Source organism: Lygodium microphyllum, chromosome 19 (assembly GCF_053477565.2).
Source record: "Lygodium microphyllum isolate KBCC chromosome 19, Lygodium_microphyllum_v1.1.10, whole genome shotgun sequence".
NCBI classification, from domain to species: domain Eukaryota; kingdom Viridiplantae; phylum Streptophyta; class Polypodiopsida; order Schizaeales; family Lygodiaceae; genus Lygodium; species Lygodium microphyllum.
The window spans coordinates 25093036-25113438 of NC_141153.1; positions in this window are offsets into that span (position 1 = coordinate 25093036).

Consider the following 20403-nt stretch of genomic DNA (forward strand, 5'->3'; position numbering starts at 1 on the left):
CCACTTCTCCATGATCAAATTCCTCCATATTCCCTCTTCTATCACTGCTATTTTACAGGACAGCAAGCCTGTAAATTCATTACAACACCTCCTTCTCAAGCTCTTTCTTCCATTTTAGCAACAAGAAGCAAGCCCTATCCATGTACTACTGATCAACGATGGAGAAAGGCTGATTTTCCCTCTTTCTTCTCTCATACTGTAAAGAAATCAGTTCTTATAATTGCATAATAGATAATGCATGTGTATTTGTACATCTTTGCATGATCTTGTGCGAGTGAGAATTACTTCTCCTCACTCTCAGGTTGATTGTAACTGAGCTCTTCCCTAAGGGACTTGGGTTGAGCAGAAATACATTCCTTTGGGGGGGGAGGGGGGGTTGCCCATCTTCAACCCTCAATTTTGTCTCCATTACTTTTACATTTTCATGGCTGTAATTTTGTGAGTAATTTTCATTTTCAGCTTTAAATGTTCATTCTCTTTTATATTAAATCTCGAAAACAAGTGAGTATCATAATTGTTAAGCATACTACGTTGTTCGGGGCGTTTACAGTGGTATCAGAGCTTTGGCTCGGTCCTCACCCCAACACTGGTAGTGCTTACAATTATAAGTTTGTTTGTTTTCAGCCCTTGCATTGAGTGCTTGAGCATATATTTTTTTCTTAAGAGTCTCAATGGATCAATCGAGTGCTATCCTTCAAGCCATTCAAAATCTTAGAGAGGAGAATCAGCAAATTCGTGAGCAACTTCTCAAACTAGAAAAATTTGAGAATCCCAAAGAATTCAAGGAAAGAAGCCCATCTACTTCAAGGAGACAAAGCCATACAATGAAAGGAGCCGATCAAGAAGTCGAACTACTTCTAAGAGGCAGTCCCATTCTACTTCAAGACAAAGAAAGAGATCGCGTCAAAGCTCATCCTCTTCTTCAAAGTCATCTGGCGCCTATTCTGATGGATCCTCTTCTAGTAACGAAGAGTCACACCCTTCTCATGGAAGACCTCATCATCGTCAAAGGCGTCGACATTCTTCACCCTCGTCTCCATCTTCATCCCCATCAAGCACTTCATCATCTTCAACCTCAAGATCCGAGCATGGACGAAGGCATAAGAAGAAGAAGAAGACTAAGTCACTATCTCAACTTGAAAAGAAGATCAAGTTCAGTATGTATGATGGTTCCCGAAATCCTGATCTTCTTCTGAAGTTTATTCGTCAATTTCAAATTTTGTATAGTCGTGACAAGTATAAAGAAAAAGAAAAGATTAAGTTTGCAGCTTTACATTTAACCGACTTAGCACATACTTGGTGGACGGGGTTGGAATATGATCATGCTGCCCCAAAATCATGGCGGTCCTTTGTTCGCATGATACAAAGCCAATTTCTTCCTGTTCATTTCAAAAGAGATGTAAAAATGGAATGGGATCGGCTTTGGCAAAGGAAAAATGAGTCACTTGGTGACTATACCAAGAGATTTTGGGAGCTACTTTTGAAGGTCCAACATTTCAAGAAGATCAACAGTTCGGAAAAGCTTAGGAAGTTTCAAGGAGGTTTGCATTTTAAACTTCGTACTGCTCTTAATCATTATCATTGTTCTAGTCTCAGGGAACTCATTGACCATGCTGAGACATGGGAAATGGAGCACAATGGCAACAAATCATTCCAAAAGAATGATAACAAGAGAGTAGCTGATGATGAGGAGTATTCAGCCCCAAATGAAGGACAAAAACAGCGACAAAAGCAACCATCAAATCAAAAGAAGATGAAGCCCTATGCACCTCCTAATGCTGCTCAATTTTGCTCCAATCTATACCCACAAGCAAAGCAACTTTCCGAAGAAGAAAAGCAATGCTTCATGAAAGAAGGGAAGTGCTTTAAATGTGGACAAATAGGCCACATAGCGAAGCAATGTCCAAACAAGGGACAGAGCAAGGTTTCTGACAACAAGCCTAAGTCGCCAGTGAAAATCAATGCTATCAGTGATGTAGTTGCAAACACAACTCACACTCTAGAGACACGCAAATTATTAAAAGCTTGGGAATAGTTGCAAGGTAAGCAAGCACTATTCTTGATAGATCTTGGGGTGAATGAAAATATCATTTCCTTGCAATTAGCTAAAGAGCTTGGATTAAAGAATGAAGAGATGGACACTCCGGCAGAAGTTCCCCAAGCTTTAAATGCTGATGAAGGTGACACAGTCAAGACTGTGATACCCTACATTGGCAAGCTCAAGTTTCAAATTCAAGGCTACACGAAGTTACCTTCTGTATCGGAGACCTTGATGGTTGCGATGTGATTCTTGGCATGCCCTGGAATCATAGAGTAGATTCAACCATTTTCTCTTAGAAAAAGAAGGTAGAACTCACCAACAAAGGCAAGAAGTACGAGATCCAAGCTGGAGTTTCTAGAGACACCATACCTATGGTAAGCCATATGCAAGTCTCTAGAGCAATTAAGGATTTTGTTCAATGTTGTCTACTTTATGTCACTGATGTAAAAGATAATATGAATGCTGAAAACCAAGAGCAACTTAAGCTCTTGGAAAAGTATAAAGATTTTTTTTCGGAAGATCTTCCTTATCAGCTTCCCCTAAAAAGGCCAAAAGACCATCATATTGATATTATCCCAGGCAGTTCTCCTCCTAATATAGCACCATACCGTGTGAGCCGTCCTCAACAAGAAGAAATCAGAAAGCAAGTCGAAGACCTACTCAACCATGGGCTAATTAGGCCAAGTAGCTCACCATTTTGTTCACCGGTTCTTCTTGTTCAAAAGAAAGATGGCACATTCAGGATGTGCATTGATTATAGAGCCCTCAACAAAATCACTGTGAAGAATCGGTTTCCTATTCCTAGAAGTGACGACATTTTGGATGGTCTAGGAGGCTCAAAGGTTTTCAGTCGCATTGATCTAAAGAGTGGTTACCATCAAATTAGGGTAATACCACAAGATGTACACAAAACTGCTTTCCGCACTTCATACGATCTTTATGAATTCTTGGTGGTTCCTTTCGGATTAACCAATGCACCAGCCACCTTTAATCGAATGATGGAGCACATCTTTAGAGAGCATCGACAATATGTCGGTACTTTCTTTGATGATATTCTTGTCTTTAGCAAGAATGAAGAGGATCATCATCAACACTTGGAAATTGTTCTACAATTACTACAACAAAATCAACTCTTGGTAAAAGGTAAAAAGAGTGAAATTTTCATGCATAAAATAAATTACCTTGGGCATGTCATCTCTTTTGAAGGGATTCAGATGGATCCTGAAAAGATCAGGATAATCCAAGAATGGCCTCATCTTCATGATGTACATGAGGTGCGATCGTTTCTTGGCTTATGTTCTTATTACCGCCGCTTCATCAAGAATTTTGCACATATGGCTTCTCCACTTCATGACCTTACAAAGAAGAAGATCTCTTTCCAATGGAAGGAAAAAGAGAAGGCAGCCTTCACAAGGCTGAAAACAGCTCTTACTTATGGACCTGTTCTTATCATTCCAGATCTGGTAAAACCATTTGTGGTGGAAGCAGATGCTTGCGGTGATTGTATTGGTGTAGTGCTAAATCAAGAAGGCCATGCCGTAGCCTTTGAAAGCCACTGTCTAAATGATGTGGAGAAAAGGTATGACATTTATGAAAAGGAGCTCTTAGTAGTGGTTCATGCTTTAAAGATATGGAAACATTATCTTTTAGGCAATGAATTCCTTATTAAAACTGATCATCGAAGCTTGAAGTATTTCAAGACTCAAAAGCATTTGCAGGAGAAACATGCAAGATGGGAAAATTTCTTTTCTATGTTTCATTTTCAAATTATGTACACTCCAGGGAAACAAAATGTAGTTGCTGATGCACTTTCTAGAGTGCCTCGCATTGCAACTATTACAGTGGCTCATCATGAAGATTTTCAAACAATGAAGAATACTTATGATGAAGATACTGATTTTGCAGCAATTTGGTCAAATTTACAGCAAGGAGGTTCTCATCCAGATTATTCCATCAAATATGGTTACCTTCTCATGAACAATCGCCTTTGTGTCACTCTTCATGTTTGACAAAAGGTGCTTAAAGAAAGTCATGAACCCCCTTATGCAGGGCATAGAGGGAGGGCAGCCACTCTAAGTGCAATTGAGCGCTACTTTTATTGGCCAACATTACGAAGAGATACACATAACTTCATTGAGGCTTGTCTGGTATGCCAAAAATCCAAATGTGATAGGCAGAAGATTCCAGGATTGTTGCAACCTCTTCTAGTGCCCAAAGATCTATGGGAATCTATCACAATGGATTTCATCTCAGGTATTCCAAGAACACCTCAAGGTCATGATATGATTTGGGTCATAATTGATAGATTCAGCAAACAATCACATTTTATTCCATGCCATAAAACATTGAAATCCGCACAAGCTGCAAGACTTTTCATTCAACATATCTTCAGATTACATGGTATGCCTTCTGAGATCATTTCAGATAGAGACTCCAAATTCACAAGTAACTTTTGGTGTGCTTTATTTGAGAATTTGGGAACCACTTTAAAGTTCTCCTAAGCTTTTCATCCTCAAACTGACGGCCAAACAGAGGTGATGAATCTCACTCTTTTGGATATGTTGAAAGCTTATGTTAGTGAACATAAGTCACAATGGGAGAAATATCTTCCATTATTGGAGTTTGCTTACAACAATACAGTGCACTCATCCACAGGGAAAGCTCCAAATGAAATAGTACAGGGTAAAGTGATTCCTCCTCCAATTATTCGCACTAAAGATAAGATTTTTGCTGCTGATGAGTTTGCTTCAGATTTAAAAACCGCAATGGATCAAGTTCGAGCCACTATCAAAGTTGCCCACCAAGAGCGACAAAAGAAGCAAGCAGATAAATGAAGAAGACCTTTGGCTTTTGAAAAAGGTCAATATGTCTTGCTAAAGTTTGATAAAAGCAGGCTCAAACAAGGTTGTGGTCAAAATTCATCTTTTCCAAAGCTCTCCAGTAGATACTTTGGATACTTCAAAGTGATTGAGAAAATAAATGAAGTTTCTTATCGACTTGAGCTTCCTGCTCATTGGAAAATACACAATGCTTTTCATGTAAGTTTGCTAAAACCTTACATAGGACCAGAACCAAAGGAACCCATTACTGAAGATCCCCCAGAAGTTGAAGAAACAGAGCAACTCTTGGAACCTGAAAAGATTTTGTTTCTCAAGGATCGAACCACGAGAAGTGGCCTTGTGACACGAAAATTCTTACTAAAATTCAAGAATCTACCCACAACAGATGCACAATGGGTAGATGAAAAATTCATGAAGGATTACCCAAATATTCTACAGCAATATCAAGAAGCTTTTCAGCTGAGGATAGCTGAATAAAAGCCAGAGGGCTGTCACAACTCTATAGAAACAGATTTTGTATCCTTTTTCATTAATTTGTCTATATAATGATTTATTAAATTTATTTCCTTTGCACTAATTAGATATAAAGAAAAGTGCATTGGAGCTGGCCACTGATGAGTGGTCACAGGTTATGGTGGACCCACGCGGTGGGTTAGAGAAAAGATAGTTCACACTTCCACCTATATGGCCCAATTGGGCGCCTGTGACTAGAACTCACGCATATCAGGGTTAGACTCGCACACAGAAAGGATTGATGCCTTGAAGTGTGGGCTAGATCCACCAGAACAGACAATTACACTCAACAAGATGGCATGATCATGAAATGCTTGTATAATGTGCATGTGTGGGCTGAAAGCTTGAAATGCACATTTCTTTGCATAGGAAAGTCACATGAAGATTCGGATACCATTTTTGCGATGTACACGGAAAAAGCTTTCCTATGATACTCATATTGGGGGGGTCCCTAAATTTTAGGAGCCTCGAATTAGCCTAAAATGCTAGTCCTAAAAAATAGGGATGTCATTCTAAAAATAGTAAGTTCTATACTCTAACTGTGCTTACTAAATTTGGTTGTTTCTATTCTTGATAGTATTCAACCCAAAAAGGAAGGCCATAGAGAAGAGACAAATGTCAAGACACTTGTCACACAAGTTTCCAAGTGTCCCACCACTTGTCACATCTCATGACATGTGGCTGGACACTTGTCTTGTGCTACTCCACTTTCCCCTTTTGTACTAGCTCTCCCCTCTCCTATAAATAAGAGCTCGTTTTTCTTCATTCAACATCATTTTTCTTTGCTGTAAACTCATGTACAGCACCCACAGATAGCCAGAAACTGGCCCCATCCATCCCCATCATCATCCCCCACTTCTCCATGATCAAATTCCTCCATATTCCCTCTTCTATCACTACTGTTTTACAGGACAACAAGCCTATGAATTCATTACAGCACCTCCTTCTCGAGCTCTTTCTTCCATTTTAGCAACAAGAAGCAAGCCCTATCCATGTATTGCTGATCAACGATGGAGAAAGGCTGATTTCCCCTCTTTCTTCTCTCATACTGTAAAGAAATCAGTTCTTATAATTGCGTAATAGATAATGCATGTGTGTTTGTACATCTTTGCATGATCTTGTGCGAGTGAGAATTACTTCTCCTCACTCTCAGGTTGATTGTAACTGAGCTCTTCCCTAAGGGACTTGGGTTGAGCAGAAATACATTCCTTCGGGGGGGGGGGGGGGGTTGCCCATCTTCAACCCTCAATTTTGTCTCCATTACTTTTACATTTTCATGGCTGTAATTTTGTGAGTAATTTTCATTTTCAGCTTTAAGTGTTTATTCTCTTTTATATTAAATCTCAAAAACAAGCGAATATCATAATTGTTAAGCATACTACGTTGTTCGGGGCGTTTACACTCTTGATTGGTCAATGTGAGTTCTATTGTCAGTGGATAGAGTGTTGCAAGCAACTATTGATGGCAACGGTTGCTTTGGTTTTTCAGAGCACACGGATATGTCTGAGGTTCACCGCCATTAGGAGAGACATCAATGGGTTCATTGGTAGATGGACTTGATGCTTTATTCCCCAGCTCTCCCTCACTCTTGGTCTCAATGCTCTTGGGATCCACCACTACGTGTAGCTGCTGTTGTTTTCGATGTTTTCTCCTCTTTTTCTTGGTCAATGAAGGTGCATCTCTCAATGACTCAGGACCTTGGACTAGGTCAACCGTTGATGTGCTTGGTTGGGCCTCAGCATTCTCTTTCTCTAGTGTGTCCTTACGGGACATGGTCGTGGCCTGCTGAATAGCCTCGCTAGGCTGTGAGAGCACAACTACCTCCCTTTTCGAAGAGTCTAGCCCTTCAGCCAACTCCCTTGTGTGTAACTCCTCCAGCCTAGGGTTTAGGCACTTTGAAAGTGCTGGAGTTGTTGAGGAAGTTGGTTGTGACACCTCCTCCACATGTAAACTTCCAAGGACACTTTCCACAAGGGGCATTGTCACGGCCAAGGGCTGTGGCTGATGTGATCCCTGATTGGAAGTAGTAGCAGCTAGTTTAGTGGGCTGGCTACCCTTGGTAGAGTGCGGTGTCAAGTCCTTAGGCAGATTAGAAGTGGTCGTGCCTTTTGTTGCCCTTAGAGCATTCACTTGCGTAGATCGAGTATCCGTTGATCTAGCCCTGGTGGATTGCACATGCACATCCTTAGGTTGAGAGCTAAGGGTGGTGTCGTGTCCTGCCTCTTGGACATTTGGAAGCTTTGATGTAGGTCGAGATTGGGATTGAGTAGCTACACTTGACGAGTGTTGTGCTTCATGTGTCCGTTTAGGGGAAGAGGGTGTAGGAGACTTGGGACTCCTAAGTGGCTTTGACACTGGCTTGGAGATTTGCTCATGGCTGTTAGATGATTTTGCTATTTGCTTTGTTGAGCATTTAACCTTGCCATGAGCAATGTTGTGCCTATGATGCCTGCTATCCTCTTGGGGTAAGTCTAGAGCCCGTCGTTGGCATTGTCTCTTGACCTTCTTTTCTCAGGCCTAGCCTCACTCATTGGTCTCGTTGTTCGACCTGTGCTTGTATCAGTTTTTCCAACAAGTCCTTGCTCTCATTAGTAGGCTTGACTATTTCGTCAGCACCTTCCTTGCCTTTCCCTTGAAAGTTTGATGAGGTCACCCTTGCTAAACGTTGTGACTATCCTCACACCCGGTAGTGTCAGGTGTATCCTCTGTGCTACATAGTCCGCCTCACACTTGGTCGCCCTTTTGAAGGGTCTTCCTAGGAGGGTTTCTTTCCCGCAGTTAGCACTATTTGGAGGAACATGAAATAGGATAGGCAAGCTTTCTGTTTCAATTGTCGCAAGGATTTTGCACTTCCCTATGAGTGTGATGCCAGGAGACATATTTCACGGTGGATTCCGTGCCACGGTGGATTCAGTGAGGTTTTACGGTGGATTCCGTAAACTTTGTTGACCGGGGCTCATACACAAAGTGGATTCTTTGTGCAAGAAGTTGATGGGGATGCCTATCCTTTTCGGGCGTTTCATTAATTTAGTGTGTACATGGGTAATTCCATAGCGGGTGATTCTGCAAAATGCATATTAAATTAATAAACGTTTATGAGTTTAGAGTGCACACTCATAATAAATTAAGGTTAGGATTGATTTTTAATCAGTTGATTTATTTAAGTAGCTGAAGACTGCTAGGTATTCACTTTTGTCGATTTAATTGTATTATTTTACTAATGATTGTGAATGCTTTAGTTGATGTGTAGAGATAACAACAGTGGCAGAGGAAAGCATTGGAGGATAGCGAGTATTCGAGTTATCACTTATATTTTGATGGGCGTATACCTTAGGCATGGCGCCTATATTTTGTCGCGCCTATTTATTGAGGCGTTGGATATTTATTTATTATTTTGTATGCGCATGGACGCATGATTATGATATTTGTATTTGGACATTGTATTGGGTACACCTGACTCTTTGGGCACCGCCCATTAGCTTTATTTCTATTTTGTGCTAAAGTAAACTCAAAAGCCAAAAGCGTGCTATTTTGTAATTGGGGCTTTTATTTGAGCTTGAAGATGATTAATACATAAAATACATGCTTTGTGGAGCCCTCACACAAGGCATGGGGGGAGATTGCACCCAATTGGTCTCTTGTTCTTGTCGTGCATGCTTTTTACCTTCAATTTTGTGCAAAAAGTAGAGTTCTTTTGTTCTTGGGGACCTTTCGGCATTCACTACGCAAGCATACGGCATCCGATCTGCGCATCAGTGGTATCACACCGAAGCTTAGATCGAGAGCTTCCAATGGCTACCCATCTTGTGCGAAGGCGGAGCTCCTAGAATGATCGAGCTCGATGGTCAATCTCATCGTGAACGGTTGATACGGGTGGATTCCTGGCGGTCAAGAACCTCTATTTCCATCCTCTGATCGCGAAGGACCAGCCTGCAACGACGGAGGACCACTCCTACATCCTCTTCTCCAAGTCGTTGTTACACAAAGATAAGTATCAAAACTTCATAAGCTTAAAAGCTTAATACAAAGCTTATAAAGCTTAAAGAAGCTTTAAAGCTTCATAATTTTGAATCGACGGCAACAGGGCGGCATGTATCCGTGATTTTCAGCGTCATAAAATGACCCCTTCTCTAAAAAATCGTCGTTTGTTGCCAGACTAATCATAAGCTAAGTTACCCAAGTTACAAATTACACAAGGCTTCAAAGTTAATCAAGTTTCCTAAGTTCTGCAAGTCTTAAAAGTCTACAAATTCTGCAAGTCTTCTAAGTCACTCAAGTTTTGAAAGTTCAGGTACTCTGCAAGTCTCATAAGTCTGCAACTCTGCAAGTTAGACAAGTCACTTGAAGTCAAAACTGACTTCTATCCAAAACTCCTAGAAGGACTGTTGCTGCGCAGAAACTCCGAACTGCAAAGTTGTTCTTTGGAAGGTACTGTTCGCATATGCAGACTTGCTGAACTAGTTTCAACACACGCAGAAGGATAAAACATAGATTTTTCAAATATTACAAATCCCACAATAGCCAAAGACGAAGAATGTGAAAGCCACACACAAAAATATATAAGCCTTGTACACCTGATCTTGAACTATGCTCATCCCGCTAATTGAATTTTGAGAGTGTGAGGTCTTTTGAAGTTTTGCAGGATGACGGAACTACATATGGATGATTTAATGGCTGAAGGCGATCTTCCTGAACCTACGATGGAGCAAAAGCTGGATTTAATTATGATGCAGTTGGATGAAGAACGACGAGCTCGGCAAGCATTGCAAGCTCAATTGGCTAATTTACAAAGATTGACTACTGACAAAGAGGAACCACAATCTGAAGATCTTATCCGGCGTACCATCGATGCGACTCTCGAAGCTCAATCCATCCGCAAAGAAACAAAGATAAGTAAAAGAAATTTCAAATTCCGTACTTTCAATGGCACCCGAGATAGAAAAACGGTTCTTGCATTCATCAGTCAGTTTGATGATTACTTTCATGAGGAAACATACGCAGAAAAAGATAAAATCAAGTGTGTCACTAATCATTTAGTGGATAGAGCATCTCTTTGGTGGACCGTGGTTCGTAAGAGTATAGATTGTCCCACTACCTGGGAGAATTTCAAGAAGAAGTTTATGCAGAATTTCCTTCCTCCACAATTTCATGAAAAAGCCATAAAGCAATGGGACCTTCTTCAACAACGAGATCGTGAGCCTATTCCTTAGTACACCGAACGCTTTTGGAATGCATTACTCTAGTTACGCATGCTTGAAGACGTACCTGAAGCGACTCACAAGCGCAAGTATATGTCTGGATTACTTGGGCATTACTACGCTGAAGTCAATATGTTCAAGCCTGCAACTCTTGAAGACACAATTTCTTTAGCTCATGACATCGAAGACAAGCTTCGAGGAAGAGACAAGAGTCCACAGCAATTTCAAGCCAATGGTAACTATGGATCTAAGCAATTCAATTCAAATTTTAGAAGATTTAATCAAGGTCATTTTCCTTCATCATCTTTCCGTAAAACTTGGGCAAAACCACCTGCTTTACCATCCAATACCAATCAAAACCCTAAGCCAATTCCACAGCCAAATCCTAATATTCCTAGACTTCCTACCGTTGCAAACAATGTATCTAAAGCCAAATCTATAGTGTGTTACAAATGCCACCAACCTGGACATCTAGCAGCCAATTGCCAATCGAAGAAGCCACCTGTCCATATCAACTATCTTGGAGCAATGGAAGATGAAGAACATGAAGAAATGCCTGATTTCATGGAAGATGAAGATGACATTACTACTCCTTCGGATACTTTACCAGGTATGCCAACTCCACATTTTTTTTGACAATGAAATGTCTAGTGCATGGACAAGAAAAGATTATTTTGCATGATGATGGTAGTACTCATGATTTTATTTCTGCAAAGCTAGTGAAAGAATTGAAGTTACAAACTGTTCCTATGCATTATCGCATTAAAGCAGTATTCTTAGGCACAAGGTATAATGGAACACAAGAGATGCATGATTTAGAAATTCAAATTGGTGAATATACTGAAAGAAGGAATTTTCTAGTTGTACCATTACAGTCCAGTGATATTATTTTAGGTATGCCTTGGCATCATCAGCATAACCCTGATATAGATTATTCCACACATTAAATTAATATTCAATTTCAAGGAAAACATATTACATTGTATGGTATGCATGTATCTAATGCTTTTCCACTGCTTTCTCATACTCAAGCTAAACGTACACTATGCAAAAGTAGTAAAACTTATCTCATTTGGGTGAATGAATTGCAAGTTAAAGAAAAACATATGCACCCTAGGCATAAAGAATTTCTTGCACACTTTAAAGAATGTTTTGCAGAAGATCTACCACCTAGTTTATCTCCTTCACATCTAGAAGACCACAAAATAGATTTGATTCTTGGTACACAACCACCCTGTTTTGCACCATAAAGGCATAACCAGATAGAGCAAAAAGAAATTCAAAATCAAGTTGAGGAATTACTAAATAGAGGATTGATTAGACCTAGTAGTTCTCCATTTGGTGCACCTGTTTTGTTGGTAAAGAAGAAGAATAATACTTATCATATGTGCATTGACTATCGTGCTTTAAATAAGATCACAGTAAAGAATAGATATCCAATTCCTAGAGTCGATGACCTTATGGATGAACTGCAAGGTTCTGCCATATTTAGTAAAATAGACCTTAAATCTGATTATCATCAGGTGAGATTAGATAAGTCTGACATATTCAAGACTGCATTTAGAACACAATTTGGTCATTATGAATTTTCAGTGATGCCTTTTGGATTGACTAATGCACCTGCTACATTTAGTAGAATGATGAATCGTATATTTTTGAAATATCAGCATTGTGTTATTGTCTTCTTTGATGATATTTTGGTGTTTAGTCAAAATGAGAAAGAACATTATGAACATTTGTCCTTGGTTTTCAAGTTGTTGAAAGGTAATCAAGTGTATGCTAATCCGGAAAAGAGTGAGTTCTTTAAAACATAAATTGAATATTTAGGTCATATTGTATCATCTGATGGTATTAAAGTTGACCCTAAGAAGATAGAAGCAATATTGAACTGGCCTATACCTAAAAATGTGCATGAGTTACGATCTTTCCTAGGTCTTGCTAGTTTCTACAGGAAATTTGTGCGAAATTTTTTATTACTTGCTTTGCCTTTGACTAAACTTTTAAAGAAAGGTATTGTTTATCATTGGTCTGATAATCAACAGAAATCTTTTGACTTATTGAAACATGCATTAACCCATGCTCCTGTATTGCAACTGCCTGATTTTAATAGACCATTCTTTTTAGTAGTTACTGATGCTAGCGGATCTGGAATAGGAGCCATACTTATGCAAGATAATCATCCCATAGCCTATTCTAGTTGTAAACTGAAACCCTCCGAACTTAAATATTCCACATATGATAAAGAATTATTAGCTGTAGTACAAGCTTTAAGACAATGGAAACACTACTTAATGGGTTCTGAGTTTATGATTAAGACTGATCAACAAAGTATTAGACATTTACTTAGCCAACCCCAAATATCTGACCGACATGTCAAATGGGCAGCCTTTATTCAGAGTTTTCATCCGATTATCCAATATCAACCAAGTAAAGAAAATGTAGTGGCTGATGCATTAAGTAGAATACCCACCATTCATAATATTTCTGTTATATCATTTGATTCTCTAACTCCTATGAAAGATACTTATCATCAGGACATTACTTTTCATGCTGATTGGAATAAATTAGTTGGAAATAACTGGATTCCTATTGATTCACTGTCTTATAATGATGGATTCATGTTTTATGAAAAGAGATTATGTGTTACAGTTCCATTCAGATCTTTTGTTTTGCATGAGATTCATTGTTCTCCATATCAAGGTCATTGAGGTATCATATCTACTTTACGTACATTAACTGAAGATTTTTATTGGCCACATATGGACACTGATGTATCTAACTTTGTTTCTGAATGTTTGATTTGTCAAAGAGTTAAGAGACATCATGGTAAACAGTATGGATTACTTATGCCTTTATCTATTCCATCAAGACCATGGGAACAGATTTCTATGGATTTTATTACTAGATTACCTAATACTAAAGCTAACCATGATATGATTTGGACTGTAGTAGATAGGTTTAGTAAACAAGCATATTTCATTCCATGTAAGAAAACTTTAACATCTCAGGCAGCACAATTGTTTTTGAAAACTGTTTTCACTAACCATGGATTACCAAAAGTTATTATTTCTGATCGTGATTCTAGATTTTGTAATAACTTTTGGATTACTTTGTTTGCTAACCTAGGAACAAAAATTGATTTCTCATCTGCATTTCATCCTGAAACTAATGGACAAACAGAAGCCACTAACAGTACTACTTTAGATCTTTTACATGCTTACACTATTTCTAAATCACAGACATGGGACACATATTTGCATTTACTGCGGTTTGCATATAACAATACACCATACACATCTACAAAGAAAGCATCGTTTGAAGTGATTTATGGTTATAGATTGTCTACACCAGTTGCATCTTTATCAAATAGAATTCAGAGTACTGATGATATTGCTACTATGCGCGCTACTATTTTTTATGAGATTAAAGACATGATTGCTAAAGCCCAGCAATCATATACCAAACAAGCCAATATAAAAAGACAAGCAATGAATTTCAAAGTTGACTATGTTTGGTTGAGAATAGAAAAACGTAGATTACAAAGTGTAGATAAACATCCAGTTGTGAAATTAGCCCCTAGATTCTATGGACCATTTAAGATTATTCACAAAATCAATGACAATGCATTCAAGTTAGAATTACCACCTCACTGGAAGATTCACAACACATTTCACATTAGTTTATTACGACCCTTTAGAGGCCAATTACCTGTACACCCTGTTTATGAAAACCCACCTTTGTTAGAGGAAGAGACTGAAATACTTGAACCTGAAGCTATCATAGATACTGACTTTATGACCACTAGAACTGGCCGAAGATATTCTAGATATCTAGTCAAATTTAAAAACCATCCTGTAGAAGAAGCCCAATGGATGCACGCTAGAGACTTAAATGCCTTTCCCACTCTGCTAGCTCCACATTGAGCTAATAGCAATTGAGGTCAATTGCTATTCCACCCCGGGGGTATGATGCCAGGAGGCATATTTCACGGTGGATTGCGTGCCACAGTGGATTCCGTGAGGTTTTACGGTGGATTCCGTAAACTTTGTTGACCGGGGCTCATACACAAAGTGGATTCTTTGTGCAAGAAGTTGATGGAGACGCCTATCCTTTTTGGGCGTTTCATTAATTTAGTGTGTACATGGGTGATTCCATAGCGGGTGATTCCGCAGAATGCATATTAAATTAATAAACGTTTATGAGTTTAGAGTGCGCGCTTGTAATAAATTAAGGTTAGGATTGATTTCTAACCAGTTGATTTATTTATGTAGCTGAAGGCTACTAGGTATTCACTTTTGTCGGTTTAATTGTATTATTTTACTAATGATTGTAAATGCTTCAGTTGATCTGTAGAGATAGCAGCAGTGGCAGAGGAAAGCATTGGAGGATAGCGAGTATTCGAGTTATCACTTATATATTGATGGGCGCATACCTTAGGCATGGCGCCTATATTTTGTCGCGCCTATTTATTGAGGCATTGGATATTTATTTATTATTTTCTATGCGCATGGGCTCACGATTATGATATTTGTATTTGGACATTGTATTGGGTACGCCTGACTCTTTGGGTGCCGCCCATTAACTTTATTTCTATTTTGTGCTAAAGCAAACTCAAAAGCCAAAAGCGTGCTATTTTGTAATTGGGGCTATTATTTGAGCTTGAAGATGATTAATACATAAAATACATGCTTTGTGGAGCGCTCACACAAGGCATGGGGGGAGATTGCATCCAATTGGTCTCTTGTTCTTGTCGTGCATGCTTTTTACCTTGAATTTTGTGCAAAAAGTAGAGTTCTTTTGTTCTTGGGGACCTTCCGGCATTCACTACGCAAGCATACGGCATCCGATCTGCACACCATAGTGCTTGTGGGTGTCCCCCATAAAAGCTAAGAGTTGCACTAGTCGGTGTGAGCTCTGGTTGGCCTAGTAGGGTCCATGATTCATAGGTCAAGATGTTAAAATCTGCTCCTTCATCAATCAGAGCATCGATAGTATGCTCTCTTTTCGCAGTGAGTTTGACCCTAAGATAAGCAAGTGGTACTATGTCTTCATATTCTGGGACTTGGCTTATAAATTTAAGCCTTCTAACAGATGCCCTTGAGTTCTCGACTGCACGACCAGATGTGGATTCTCCACTGCTGTCTTGGATCGCCAATGCAGTGCTATTCAAGGTACATCTCTTGTCAAGAGTGTCATGTCTAGTCATCTTCGCGGTTGTAGCTTGTTGAAGTTGCATTTTGCTCTGACTAGACACGATCTGAACACAATGTCTTTGTGTTCTCATGGCGTGGCCTTTTTGCCCTTGATGGCTAGTTTGGCCCATTGATGTTCTAGGGTCTTTGTTTCTCTCTGTTCGGGTATGGGCTTTTGGTTGCTCTTTTGCAACTGAGGTTCCATGCTCGTGTAGAGCTACTACTACACTAGGGTTCAATTTGGAGGATCTGCCACTGCACGCATTTTCTCTCCAATCTACTTGGGGGAGGTGCAGAGGGGGCCTCTGCGGGGGTCCGGGGAGGGCAGTCCCCCTCGGCCCGTAGGGCCGTTACGGTAAACGCCATACGCAATTTGGAGGACCGTTTGTAGCCAAATTTTGAACTACGTGCTCTAAATTTTAGCCCAATGATGGATCTGTGATGTGCCTTTAGCTTTATGTAGCCTTTGGGGTCAGTTTCGGGGTTTAGATGTGTCAAAATTTGTGTTCTAGATACCTGTCCGATTCTGATAGTTTTTTGTCCGATTCTCAGATGTCCGATTTTCAGGAGTCCGATTATCAGAATCAGACGTCCGATTTTGGGTTGGTCCGATCGGCCCAGTGTCCGATTTTGGTCACGTCCGATTTTGGGAGTCGGATCGAAAAAGTGGTCCGATTCTGGGAATCGGACCGGACAGGGTGGTCCGATTCTAACTGGTCTGATTCTGGCTCGTCCGATTTCAGGTTGGTCCGATTCTAGCTAGTCCGATTCTGGGTGGTCCGAGTGTCCGAGTGTCCGAGTCGGATGGGGTTGGTCCGATCGGACGGGGCGTTCGAGTCCAAGCGTCTGAGTGGTTCGATTTCCAAAATCAGACGGGTTGGTCCGAGTGGTCCGATCGGATAGGATTGTCCAATCAGATAGAGCGTCCAATTCTCAAAATGGGACGTCCGATTCTGGGACTCGGACGGCGGCCTGGTCCAACTATGCGGCCGACAGCCCGCGAGTTGCACGCGATGCCTCTAGACTGACGTCTACTACTGTTGAGGCAAACACACCAATAGTCGGGACTTTGGACGGACTTCTATTCTTTCAGAAGCTGCAACTCACGTTGGCGACAATCTCTCACCTTGTCTCTCATGCTCCGCTCTAACTAACCAAGCATTCTCCTCTCCAACCCAAGGAAGCAAGAACACAAGACTAGCTCGAGTTGTAGTGAACTCACCCAACTTACCTTTCGAAGGCTCAAAGATAGTTCCACGACCACGATCAACATGATCCGATGACGTCGCTCCTTCGCATCCACCACCAAGCACACCAACGAGTCGAAGAGCTAGTAGAGACGACGAGAAAAGCAAGAAGACGACGAAGAGCTTCACCTTCCCTCAGTCCCTCGCTCAACACACCTCTCACTCTCTCCCTCTCAATCACTCTCAACACAATGGAAGCAAGATGATAGAATAGAAAGATTGAATGGTTGCACTAACAAAGCTTCCGCAGCATGAATGTGCCAAAAGGGGTGAATACAACTGAGACCTCCCACCCTTATATAGACATAGAATTAGGGTTAGGGTTTGTGCCCCTTTTGCGTTTACGGTTTCCACAACTGTGAATTAGGGTTTGCACCCTCTTTGGGCATCCTACCCACATAGTGGGCTTTAGGCCGGTCAATCCTTGAAACATGCTTGAACCTTAGCCTAAATAGACCAAGCCTACACTATTCTAATCACAGTTACATGTGCGCAACCCACGCAACACATGCTGGTGCGACAAATACAACTACGGGTGATAAATACAATGTGTACAGGAGTGAGCCCAACTCTCACAAAATAATACAACCATGATAGTCTGATGATGTCCATGAGTAAAAAGTAATACACAAGTGCCCAAAGTAATACAATGAAGCTCCACAAAATAGTAATCCACCAAAAAATAGTATCCAGCACTTGCACTTTCTGCAACCTTCTCAGAATACCGTGAACATTATTTCCCCCCTAGACGAGTGCCAGTCCCAGGGCACTCACGTCATAGGTAGCATGCTGTAGCTTGCACCAAAGACGCGGAATGCTGGGAACAGTCATGATCAAGTAGTAGTCCTGATGGAGAAGAAATGGATGTGGCTGATGAAGAACGGTGGTTGTTGAAGATGAGGATGTTGCCTGCTGCGGGTGGTACAAATGATGTTGCTCAAATTGTGGTAGATGGTGAGACTGATGGTGTTGCTGGTGACAAATCCTGTAAAAGTTGGCTATGCTGAAGATACACTTGATTGTTGATCTCGTTGATGAATAGAACTTGAATGGTCATTGGAAAATGGAATAGAGGTCGTAGAAGATGGGAGATGCAATGTTGATGTAGAAGTGATGCGCATGATTCTCCACAACTCGAATACCTGCAAAGTAAAACCTCATGTGCAGTCACTCCCTAGGGGAAAAGTGCTAGTCTTCTGATCGTGCACAGGACATATGATGATGTTGGTTTGGGAGATGGGTCGAACTCTAGGAAAGCCTGAAGTGTTGTCCCACACTTGAGGACCCAAAACCATGAATAGGTTATGGTGCAAATACTATAGTGTGTGCACGTGCATACATAGTCTAATACATAGGTAGAAGACTTCTCCATGGGTGCTTCTCTTGATGATGATGAGGAAGCAAGGGAGCTTGATTTGATGAAGATGGAAAGAATGGTAGGTACTGAGAAAAAAAAGGTTGTTGTTGAAGATGCAAGGGAGACACCTAAGTGGGATAGATAAAGGAATTCTTGAAGCGCATGGTTCTCCACTGGATCAACCACATGTGGTAGGTGACCTGAGGTGATGTGGTGTTACTGAGATAAATGAAGTAGAAATGAAAAGTGCACGTGACTCAGGGAGACAGGTCTAACCTAGGCGAGCCGAGACTCCCTAGGTATGTCCTGACCTTGATGTGCCCTAAGCAAATGTGTGGGGAAATGGAAAAAGGGCTAGGGGGTTAGAGACAGAGCCAGCCGACCAAAGCCACTGGACGCATCCAACTTGAGGACCCCTAGGTGCAGTGCAGTGCATGTGAGTGCATATATATATATATATATATATATATATATATATATTTGCTTTCTCTTTTTTTTTCCCATCATGTGATGCACAAGGGAGTCACTCCTCAGGAAGTGGATGCAAGGTAAGTGAAAGACACCATTTGCTCAAAAGATATGGCTTAAGAAAGGTTCGCAAATAAATGGGTGATTCTGGATAAAAAGGATGGGTACACCGAGCAAATCTACTATCCACCATATCCTCAAGCAAGGCAACGCAGTAAGAGGGGAATAATACAGCTCGAAGAAGAAGTCTTGCCATGGCAATGCGGTCAATCCTTGTGTTGATGTCGATGAATAAGGGTGGCAGGCCATCCTCATAGGGAGTTGGTGGCTGCTATAAGAGCTTGACTATGAGGCAGAGATAATTGCAAGTAACTATGAAGGTAGGATCGGGGCAATTTGAGTAGAGTTTAAGGAAATTGTCAAAAGAGGGTAGCAGATCACGCATCTGAAAGTGATAGATATCACTCTCATGCGGAGCATTGATATTGGGAATTTTGGGAAAGTTATGCCTACCATGCTTCTCAGCATCATAGTTTCTGCCATATCTTCTCGGATAGGGGCAATGGAGTACATCTATCTTCCGATTTGAGTAGCAAAAGGCAGAATGGGCCATTTCATCCACTTCAAGGATAGGATATCGCCATTCTGGTTGAAGCTTCCACACCTCTCGTGGCTTCTCGGTGAGATACTCCCTCTTGTTCTTCTCCTTGGGAATCTTACAAGCTCCTTTCAAAGCCGACCTATCCTGTTTCTTCAACCACTTCTTAGCAATCTTCTTTCCCACTTTAATAAGCTTTTGCAGTGTACTGACTGGTAAGGGTGTTCTGAATTTGGCATCTCCATAGACATTGAAATAAAAAATGATGGTCTCCTCCCTCATCTGCTTCTCATGATAGGTCTTAATGGGCTCATCTAGATCCTCTCTCTATGCCTCGATGCCTTGCATGTCAATGGAATACTCTGGCACATCCTGAGGGGTAGCCCTAAGAACTTTAACCATCCTATCAAAGCGCTCTTGGACCTCAAGTTCCTTGTCCGACACTGTTGGGGGTACCTGTATTTCCTCAGTAGCTCCATCTTCCTGCTCAGCAAAATCTTGAGGATCCATATAATCCTCAGAAGGAACCATATCTTCAAAAGGCTCTACTGCAATAGGGTCTTCAACAAGTGTCTCATATTGTAAGTCACATGGCTCAGTAGATGTTGATTGCATCATTCCTACATCCCTCAATTCTTGATCATTATAGCCCATGTCATGCAAATGATCAATCATCTGGCTACTAGTTGGGTCTGAGGTCAACAACATGAGCTCCTTACCCTGGTCAAAAGCGGCTAAGGCACCAGTAGCAATTCCCAACTCATCTTTGAGCTCCTCCACATCATCGGTGCTTTTGGATGATAAAGTGCAAATGGCCTGATGATAAAGCCCCTGCTGTAATGATAGTGCATGTTGATAGGCAGTTGCATAAAGCTTAAACTGGAGTTCCTTGTGAAAGGAATGAGCCAAGCCTGTGAATAGCTGTTGTAACATCTCCTCGTAAGCTCTG